The sequence below is a fragment of the Muntiacus reevesi genome, chromosome 21, assembly GCF_963930625.1.
Source record: "Muntiacus reevesi chromosome 21, mMunRee1.1, whole genome shotgun sequence".
Classification (NCBI taxonomy): Eukaryota; Metazoa; Chordata; class Mammalia; order Artiodactyla; family Cervidae; genus Muntiacus; species Muntiacus reevesi.
In genome coordinates, this window is record NC_089269.1 from 29,798,163 (window position 1) to 29,809,372 (window position 11,210).

Below are 11,210 nucleotides of genomic sequence, written 5' to 3' on the forward strand. Positions count from 1 at the left end.
GTGTGCTTAGTCACTCGGTCGTGTCTGACTCTGCATCCTCATGGACTGTAGCCCACGGGGCTTCTCTGTCCAAGGGATTATCCCTGCAACAATACTGGTGTGGGTTGCCATTTCCTACTATAGGGGATCTTCTTGATCCAGGGATAGAACCTGCATCTCCTGCGTCTCTTGAATTGGCAGGTGGATTCTTTACCACTGGCACCACCTGGGAAGTTCATGGGATAATTCCACCCCTAGACAGCATATTAAAAAGCAGAGACATTACTTTGCCAACAAAGGTCCATCTAGTCAAGGCTATGGTTTTTCCAGTAGCCATGTATGGATATGAGAGTTGGACTTTAAAGAAAGCTGAGCACAGAAGAATTGATGCTTTGAATTGAGGTGTTGGAGAAGACTCTTGAAAGTCCCTTGGACTGCAAGGAGATCCAACCAGTCCATCCTAAAGGAGATCAGTGCTGGGTGTTCATTGGAAGGGCTGATACTGAAGCTGAAACTCCAATACTTTGGCCACCTGATGCGAAGAACTGACTCATTTGAAAAGACCCTGATGCTGGGAAAGATTGAAGGTGAGAGGAGAAGGGGACGACAGAGGATGAGATGGTTGGGTGGCATCACTGACTCAATGGACATGAGTTTGAGTAAACACTGGGAGTTGGTGATGGACAGAGAGGCCTGGCGTGCTGCAGTCCATGGGGTTGCAAAGAGTTGGACACGACTGAGTGACTGAACAACTTTGTCAGTACATTATAACAAAATATATGCATAACCTTGACGTTGCAGTAAGGCATATCATGGAGTTAATGGAACTTTTTAGAGCTCAGGTTCTACTTTTGAAAGCTGCTGCAACATTGCAAAGTAAGTAGCCATAGGCTAAAAATATAAATTAAATGTAAAGATAGTTGATCTGTGCAAACTGGATTACAATATGCATTTTTTAGTGAATCAATTATTAAGGATAAAGACAATTAAAATTTTTCCTTGTAGTTAAAGATATAATGATAGAATGCATAAGCAAGTGCTTTAAATTATTTACAAATCATAGTCATTTTTGGTTTCTTGCCATGTAAGCTAAAGGAAATTTCAGAGAAAACATAAAAAGGCTATTATATAAATTTACTTTTAAAATTAAATTCAGGCTTATATGAAATTGATTTTTATAAAAAGATAGATCTTTTAGGAAAAGTTTTCCTTGAGAATCAACAGCTCTGTATGAACTAAAACATTTAAATAATTTATAAAAAATGTGTTCCAATATTGTCCATCTATAATATATTCTTAATAGCTTCAGTTGTGTCATCATAATGACACTTCTAATTTTAAAAGTATCTAAATTGTTTGCCGTCAAACATCTGCCTAGCATAACTGACAGCATTTGTAATTATGTTGATTGAAAATGAAATTGTTAAAAATATAAATTTTGATGACTTAGTAAACAAATTTATAGAAAATGAGCCAGGAATATCTTATGATCAATTGCTATCATATTAATTAATGGTTACTGTATTTTATAAAATTGTGGTACCAAAGTAATATTTTTTACTATTTGTAAGTTAATACTCACGTGTTGTTCCATTGTGTTTTATATGCAATAAAATATTTTAAAAGAAATAGCTTCATATCTTAGTACATTTAACTGTACTTTTCCCCCCTGCTTTTTGAACAAGGGTCTCCACATTCTCATTTTTCAATGGGATCTACATATTATGTAAACATCCTTAATTACAGTCTTGTATGGCCAATTTTGTTAAAATGAACAGTTGAGAAGTTTTCATTTCTGTTTATCTTAATATTTAGAAAAGATAACATAGTAATATCTTCTTACTGTGATCCTTTTTTTTTCTCTCCTTTTACAGTGCTTTGGTTTTCACTGATAATACCACTTTCTTTGTACCTGGTTAGGTTTTCTAAAGCAATAAGAAACTATATTTTTTCTTAGAGTAACACTCTGGGTTTAAGATCTAAATCATGGTTTTCTAGCTTATAAGTTATTTTCCACTTACATGACGATCAAGAACCAGATTTTAAAAGAAAATGTTTTCTTTAGTGAGAAAATCCCACCAGCTATCATGCACCATATTTGATACAGCTGGTGAATGAGCAAAAGACACAAATTGTTACAGAATCCCAAAACAAACTGCACTCTTGTTTCAGCACCACCTGGGGCTTCTTAATGTATAAAGAAGGAAAAGGAAATATGCAAATGTTGGTATTCATTTACATAGAGCTGATTCCACTGAATAGTTTTCTTGGGTTTACTAATGTTTTCACAATTTCTTCAGCGTATACTTATCAATCATTTTTCTTGTCAGTAAGAACCTCATTTCTTTTTACATCCATGTTAAGTGTTGCCTGAAGGTACTACAACTTCTGAATCCTCTCAAGGTAAGAATTTCCTTGGAAAAGTCTATAATTCTTGACAGAAATGGAATCGCCATTACTGAAAAAGCAAATAGCAATGATGCAAGTGCATAATAAGCAACAGACTACCAGACTTCATTCTTTACTTTAACGGGGCTCTTGATTACCATACGTAGAGCATAAAAATGAAGCAGAAGCATCATGGCACTAATGCAAAGCTGCACTTTTCTTCCCTCTGAGTATGGATAGCATTCTGTCCATGGATCCCAGTGTCGCTTTGTTGACCATAACCAATGAGTGCCTAAAAGAGACACTAAAATTAAAGGTCCCTTGTCAAGTTAAATCACATCTGTCTTTCTAGTCAATACGCTGTCTTCAGGAGAGGGTGACCCAACAAATAACTAGAAAATTGAGCTGATATCTATCTGTTCCTCAAATGGATCAAAACTTTCATTATTACAAACCTCTACTAACTGAAAAAAAAAGTAGATAGTGGATCACAATAACAGTGTGGGAGGCATGACCTCTTGGTCTCACTATCCTGTGTTAATTCAAAGAATTCCTTAGGATTGTTTACGCATTTTGCTGTTGAACTGTCTTCAGAAAAAGATGTTATGCTGTTAGATTGTTTGTTCTTTTATATTTCAAATGTCTGTATATAGGACTTCCCAGGGGGCACAGTGGTGAAGAATCCACCTGCCAACGCAGTAGACACAGGAGATGCAGCTTCGATCCCTGGGTCAGGAAGATCCCCTGGATATGTATTCTTGCCTGGAAAAGCCCATGAACGGAGGAGCCTGGTGGGTGATAGTCCATGGGGTTTCAGAGTCAGATGTGACTGACCATGCATGCATGTCCATATGCAAATCTCTTTCACATGTATTTTTAAGTTATAATCAGTTCACAAAACAATATTTAATATACAAAAAATGCATCTGACCATAAAGTCCTTTATTTCCACTTTCTAACAATTTAATTTTCTTTTTTCAGGCTTCATTATGCACAGTTAAGATTGCTGCAAGACCATGTCTCATTAAATTTTTTGCATTTATTTGTGTAATTCACATCAACAGGTCAAGTGAAAGAAGAGCGTATTAAAACTGCCTTGTCTTTATTCAAAAGAACTACCAGCAACTGTAACAATCTACAACTTATTCTAAACCTGTTATGGAGTGAAAATTTATGTTCCCCTAAAAGTCATATTCTGAAATCTTAACCCTCATTGAATCTGAAGTCTTAACCCTGATGGTATCAGGAGGTACTGGCATGTAGTTAGGTCATGAGGGTGGAGCTCTCATGAAAGAGATTAGTGCCCTTATAAAAAGAGACATGATAGAGTATGCTTCCTCTCTCTGTTCCCCACCGTTTGTGGACACAATGGAGAAGACAGCTGTATGCAAAGTAGGAAGACAATGGATTGGCTGGTGCTTCGATCTTGGACACCCAACCTCCATAACAGTGAGAAATACATGCTTGTTTTCTATTCAATCTATGACATTTTTATTATAGCAGCCCAAATGGACTAAGACAATAGTCTTAGTTTAAGTAGGAAAGGACAAGGACGTTATGAGCTGTCTCAGTAAAGTGATTTTCTTCATTCTTTAAGCCCTTACCCATAACAGTACCAAGACTGGAATAATTTCACGTTCTGTCCTTAAATTTTCTTAATGGATTTCTCAGTGCATAGAAGACACATCATTCACATCTTTAAAACATGTATTTAAGATTATTTGCTAGACAAGACTAAGCCCTGGGGATAAAGTGGTGCATCCTTGCTGTCCTGGAAAGCTTAGTCTGGTGTGTGAGACCAGATAGATAGATAGATAAAAATAAAGTTACAAACTGATGATGACTACTATGAAAGAATAAGAGAATTACATACGAGAATTTCAAATAGGTATCTTAAAAGAGGCGAGGGAAATATTGTCTGAAAAATTATATTGAATTTTAGAGAAACTATCTTTCTGTCCCTATTTATAGCTACCTCAAGTTTGGGGCTTTCCCAGTGGCTCAGCAGTGAAGAATCCACCTGCGATGCAGGAGACACAGGAGACATGGATTTGATCCCCAGGTTGGGAAGATCTCCTAGAGGAGGAAATGGCTACCCGCTCCAGTGTTCTTGCCTGGAGAATCCCATGGACAGAGGAAACTGGCAGGCTACGCTAGTCCATGGGGTCACAAAGAATCAGGCATGACTGAAGCCACTTAGCATGCATGCACACGTTTGGCAGTGGTCAACCCCACTGGACCCAAGAAAGCCCTTCTTCATTGAGAATGTGACACTGTTCCTGCCTCCCTCTTAAGACAGCTTCTCTGATTTTTTGTCTGTTGAAATCCTTACTCTTTGCTTTCTCTTCTTCCAACATGTGCACCTATCTGCTTGCTCTATGATCAAACTGAGAAAACTGACTTTAATAAGAATGCAACATTATCTTCTTGATCTTGATGTAGTCAGTATAAGAGCAGCATATTGAGATGTATACCAAAAAGTCCTGTACATTTGTATAAATTTGTTTCAACACCCCCCTCAGCCTCATCCAACTATAAAAGAGAAAGATACAAGATTGACCTAAAGTTTAGTAAAAAATATACTCTAAGTGATGCAGATTTTCTTGGCACCAAGAACTAAGAATTATTTTCCTTGTGGTTCTTCAGAAAAGTGAGCACTCATGATGTTGTCATAGAATAGGTCACAGTTTTTCTTGATGTTAAGACAAATAAGATAATGTGTTCAGTTCAGTTCAGTTCAGTTGCTCGGTCATGTCCGACTCTTTGTGACCCCATGGACTGCAGCATGCCAGGCTACCGAATGCTAATATACTAAACAGAGGCTAAGTTTTCCTTTTCCTGCTCTCTCTTATGCATATTTGAGCAGGAAATTTTTGAGTTTGTGTTCCATCCTTGCATTTTATTTCTAAAAAGTTAGTCAGTGTGGAAGGATTTTACTCTTGGTGGTAAATTCATGAGGATGTGACGAGACGTGGAAGTCACTTGGTTGTGTCCGACTCTTTGCGACCCCATGGACTATACAGTCCATGGAATTCTCCAGGCCAGAATACTGGAGTGGGTAGCCTTTCCCTTCTCCAGGGGATCTTCCCAACCCAGGGATCGAACCCAGGTCTCCCACATTGCAGGAGGATTCTTTAATACTGATCATCTTGAAATTGGCAGTGAGGTGTTAACCTATGTGTCATATTCCATGCAACTGAGGATACATTTTAGCGATTTCCATGAATATACAAATTTAAGAGGTTCCCATGAATATACATACTCCCAACACAAAATGCTTTGGTAAAAGTTTTCCCTTCCAAACCATTATTTTCATTCACAAATTACATCAGAAACCCTATTGGATTTCAACCCGTTACATATTTACTAATCTTCAGAGCACTATTCATCAGTGAGAAAGTTTAGAACAGTCCAGCAGTGGCCCAAGAAATAAGCTGCTGAACTGATGTAACTACCACAGTATTTCTCAGCAGAATAAAATCAATCTGTTAAAGATACATGGTGTATTGATTTATTTATTCACCAGATTTAATCTGTCCAAAAGAAAATCTTATCAAAGATTCTCTCTTTGTAATAAAAAATGACTATATGGTATTCAATCACAGATACCTTGAATTTATTGGAGTACTGATAATACATAGAAATAATGATTAAAGAAGTATTCATACATAAAATAGACGCACATAGTGCAGGCAGAAACATGACCCTAATTGATGCTAAATACAGACCCAAATAACTTGTTACTCAAATAAACATATGCCCTTAGAATGTCTTGGTACTTTCATGAGGGGGAGAGCCTGACTCCCTCCATAATTATGATGTTTCCCACAGGTAAAACAACCAGAGAAATGTCTCTTTAAGGCCTCTCCCACCGCATGAAATACTCATTCATCCATCAACTCAGGCAGTTTCATGGGGAGAGGCCCACTCTGAAAGAGGGTCAAGGTTTCAGATTATAAAGTTGGAAGGTTCATCATGCTCTGCTTTTTCCTTTGTCCTCCCATCCTATTAATTCAAAATTTTTCACAAAGAGTGGCAGTAATTAGAACTGCTTTGGACTACCACCAAGATTTTCTATCAGATTTCTTTCCTGTTTATGTTTGAGTTACTCAAAAGTTATCTGTGTGCCCTTTGGACATATAGGACCTATTTTTTTAAACTCCCTCTGTACAAAGAATGTAATCTCAGCTCTCTGGGCTCTGGATTATATCATTGTATTTCTCTATTTCAACTGAGAAATCTCAGAGTAAAGACTGAAAAGTAATAATTCATCATAATAATTCCCTCTTCCCAATTAAAAAAAAAATCTTTGTTTAAAAGGCTTCATTGCCTAAGGTTGAATATATACTGCCTAATTAGCTTCAGTTCAGTCAAAATGAAGCTTTATCTATAAATTATCCTCTTATGAAATGATTATGGGGTTGTTTCTGATGTGATAATTTTCACTTCTTTTTGAAGTTGCATTTGGGTCATTAATAGGAGAATCATTAATTGGAAAATAAAGCAATCAGCTGTTATTAATTGAGAATTATAAGAACATCTAGGAAGTTAATTGGCTGCTGATTATTGTGTATGGATACAGTGGAAAGGTTTATAAATTATTTTATCTACCAAATGGAATTTTAGCTTTCTAAACAACTTATGATCCTTTCTAGATATTCTTGGACAATTTATGTTGCCCTGTGATTTTTTGTTATTTCAAGAAAATTATGAGAAGGAGAATCATTACTTCAGAAAAGAAATAAATATAATCTTCTTATCTTTTGTTTCTCATTTCTGAAGATAAGCCTTATTGTATTACTAGAACTGAAAGCTTTCAGTTGTGATTTCGGGATAGGAGCTTTTATATTATGTTGTTGTTGTTCAATCTCTAAACTATTCGACTCTTTGTGACCCCATGGGCTGCTGTACGCCAGGATTCCCTCTCCTTCACTTTCTCCAGGAGTTTGCTCAAACTCATTTCCATGATACTATCCAACCATCTCATCCTTTGTTGCCCCCTTCTTCTCCTACCCTCAATCTTTCCCAGCTTCAGGGTCTTTTCCAATGAGTCAGGAGCTCTCTAATAATTTAAGAAATTTGAGCATCATCTAACAGGTATTTCTCAACACAGAGAAGGCAAATGCAGAGAAGTAATTTGCTCAAGTCACAAAGTTCATGACTCAATTAGCATAAGAAATTTGTCTTATGTCTGATGTTTAATATATATTTAATATACTCACAGAATTGGTTTTTGGCTTTATAATCTTGACATTTCATGGCAAATTTTACCTGTGCTTGAGGTCTTTTTAGATTAATTAGAGTTTTTAAGTTTTTTTTTTTTTTTTTTTACCTTTTTTTGAAGACTTACAGGACATTTTCATATGTACATTGTATACATTGTTGGTCAAGATAGTTCCTATTTAAATAATTCATAAATGACTTTGCACACATGCTGTCGTTTCAGTCACATCCAACTCTGTGCGACCCCATGGACTGTAGCCCATTTCAGGCTCCTCTGTCCATGGGATTCTCCAGGCAAGAATACTGGAGTGGGTTGCCATTTCCTCCTCCAGGGGATCTTCCCAACCTCCGGATCGAATCCACTTCTCTTGTCTCCTGCACGGGCAGGCAGACTGTTTACCACTAGCGCCACCTGGAAAGCCCAAAGCACCTGGTATTTCCAGGCAGTCTCCCATCCGAGTACTAACCAGGCCCAAACCTGCTTATCTTCCGAGGTCAGACAAGATTGGGTGCATTCAGGGTGGTATGGCCATAGACATACGACTTTGGAGAATTAAAAAAATAAACAAAAAAATTCTTTCAAATTTGGAGACAGTCATAGCACATATTTTGAGGACGCAGGAGAACTGTAATTTTTTTTTTGAAGTGTTTCTTTTCTTTTCTTTTTTTAAAAATTTTTCAGTGGGTTTTGTCATACACTGATATGAATCAGCCATAGAGTTACACGTATTCCCCATCCCAATCCCCCCTCCCTCTCCACCCGATTCCTCTGGGTCTTCCCAGTGCATTTATAGTTATAGGAACTGCTGACAAACTTCACTAAGTTTTAATTTTGTGGATTTACTTTACAAACTGGGAAATTTGAAAGTAACCCTTTCTATTAAACAGTAGATTTCCTGATATATTCTATTATTTGTAAGCGTCATTCCCCACCCCACCCCCACTTAATCATTATTAGATTCCCCTGCCTCAATTCTAAACTATTTCTTGTTCCTTGAATAAGTTAAAGTCAATTTTATTGTTTTTTTTTTTTTTTTTGGTTTAAATCCACTGCCGCACTTTCTTCATGATTTTAAGAGAGTAAAATAGTTATTCAGGAAAAGTTTTTCAGTTGCCTTGCAGACACAAAGTGGCAATATGTTTTACAGAGACTAAAATACATCTTTAGAGGATAGAAAGAAAAGGTTACATCAGATCAATAAGATGTGTCAGGGAAAAATATCACATTTCTTGTTGACAGTCATTTCCGTTTCTTCAGAAAGGATCTTATTGTACGCCACAACTCCGTTTTTGATCTTGAAAATGAAATCAGCAGCAAGTCCTGTATTTTTTTTTAACATTTCTTAAAATAAGTTTATGCTTATTACTTCTAAACTAATCTCTACCTATTGTGTATCTCAGAAGATACATTATATAGCCTTTCCAAATGATCACCACATATACATTATTAAAATCATGTAGTTTTCTCAGAATCATTTAGAGGACAATTTTATGGAGAGTATTTAAGAAGAATACTTAAAGCACTATGAAACAATGAAAATATAACTGTTCCCCCAACAACCTTTTGTGAAGTAAATACATGATACTGTCCCTTCTTAAGAGGAAATACCATGAAAAAACTTAATGCTCAATGTTCTGTGATGTATATCCATTCACTATAAACATTAAATAATGTGTATGGTCACAATGTGTATGATTTCTAAAAGCTCCCATTTTCATAGCCATTCAAGCCAAATTTCCCCTGTTTTCTCATTTCAGAACTGCATAAAGAAAAAATTACTTACATAACTTCATGTTTATCAAAATTCAAAGGACTCATCTGCAAGGTGCTGAGATTGTAACAGTTTCTTTATATTTAACAGTTTTTGCAGCAGCTAATGAGTTAATAAATGCCACAGATTTTTAGAGCAGTGTCCCAACTAGACTAGATGATCCAAACGCTTTAAATAGGGTCACGAAATAACACACCTTTTAGAAAACTGATGGGCATACAAGATGAGAAAAGTTTATAACAACCACTCTGAAATACCCTTATGTACATATTACTACTAATGATAGTCATTTTGTACCATTGTTCAATAAACAATTTCATATTGATTTTATGACTTCAGAAACAGCAGGAAGAAAAGAAGCTTGGAGAAGTTAAGAAACTGGCTTAACTTAGCACAACCTTTGAGAGGAAAACTGGGACCACTGCCCATTTCCTGATTTCAAGTCCAAGGCTCCTTTCCTCACAGCATTCTGCTTCCCAAGTAAATTGCATGACCAAGAGAAGAATATGCGAAAACCAGACATTTTTCCTTTACTTTTTCCTTCTACAATCTTGGAAAGACAAAATGAGTTTTTATGTGAGATGCAATTTGCCTTAAATTTTGAGTTTAATCATCTAGAATTAGAGAACAATCATTTTGAATAATAAAACTCAAATATTGAAAGGATTCCAAAAGATGCTAGGTTAAAATGTCAATGTAAAAAAGAATCCATTAAAGATCACTGGATAGAGAAGGATGTTTCAGTGAGGCCAAATTTAGCTGAAGTCAGATCCCAGTGATCTTTATAACTTTATTTTCATTGTCCCAGAATATTACTGTCACTCTGCATGTGAATTAATAAATGAAAATCTTGTTGGATTCATTTCCATCTGTTTAGATAAGACTATATCCAAGAACAATATTGCAGAAGTTTGGGAGTAAAGTAGCCCATTATGTTTCCAAATTGAAAATTTTAAAAATCAAACTAGAAAAAAATGTTGAAGATGAATAAGACTGCACAGAATTTTAGCTTTATCAAACTGAAAGAATAAAGCAATTATCTTGATAGTATGTCCCAAGTCATTCATTGAAACGTTGGTTGATTTGGAAGATATGCCCTCAGGCGTGCTAAATTGCTTCAGTCACGTCCTACTCTCTGTGACCCTATGGATTGTAGACTACCAGGCTCCTCTGTCCATGGATTCTCTATCAAGAATACTGGAGTGGGTTGCCATGCCCTCCTCCAGGGGGTCATCCTGACCCAGGGATCGAACCGACTTCTCCTGCAGCTCCTGCATTGCAGGCAGATTCTTTACCCCTGAGCCACCAGGGAAGCCCCTTTGGAAGGTATAATTCCCCTCAATTTTTCAAGGAAAACATTTTCTCCTAGCACTTATATATGAAACAGGAAGATTAGAATAATTAACTCTCCTAAGGAGAAACTTTAATTATACTTTTCACTTGTGTTTATGATTTATGTAGTCTTTTTTTTTCCCCAAAGTAACCTTTCACCTCTACTAGTGATTTCTCTGTGCCTCTTGAGTAGCAGCTGCTCGTAAAAGGCTAAGTAAATTGCTTAATGCAGTTTTAGGTGTAAGTACCACAAGAAGAAAGACAGGGTGAAGGATGTTGACAAATCTGACATGCCTGTGGGTGTGAGAATCATTCTACTCTGACATTTAATCAAACCAATCATCTGCCTTTTTCCTAAAGAGTGGTGTCAGACCAGTGACTGATATATTTGTACCTATGCTGAAAATATTTCTTTGTAGGTGAACTACATTTGGTTTAAGAATTAACACTAGAATACCAGAATTGGTTAGGATATCAGAATTCTGCAGCCAAGTTGGAGTTGCAGGTTAAAATTTC

General features: G+C 36.4%; 1 pseudogene; it reads right to left on the minus strand.

Moving 5' to 3' along the window:
- Positions 1 to 8,008: 8,008 nt before the first annotated feature.
- On the minus strand, positions 8,009 to 8,127 carry LOC136152547 (5S ribosomal RNA; annotated as a pseudogene).
- Positions 8,128 to 11,210: the final 3,083 nt, after the last annotated feature.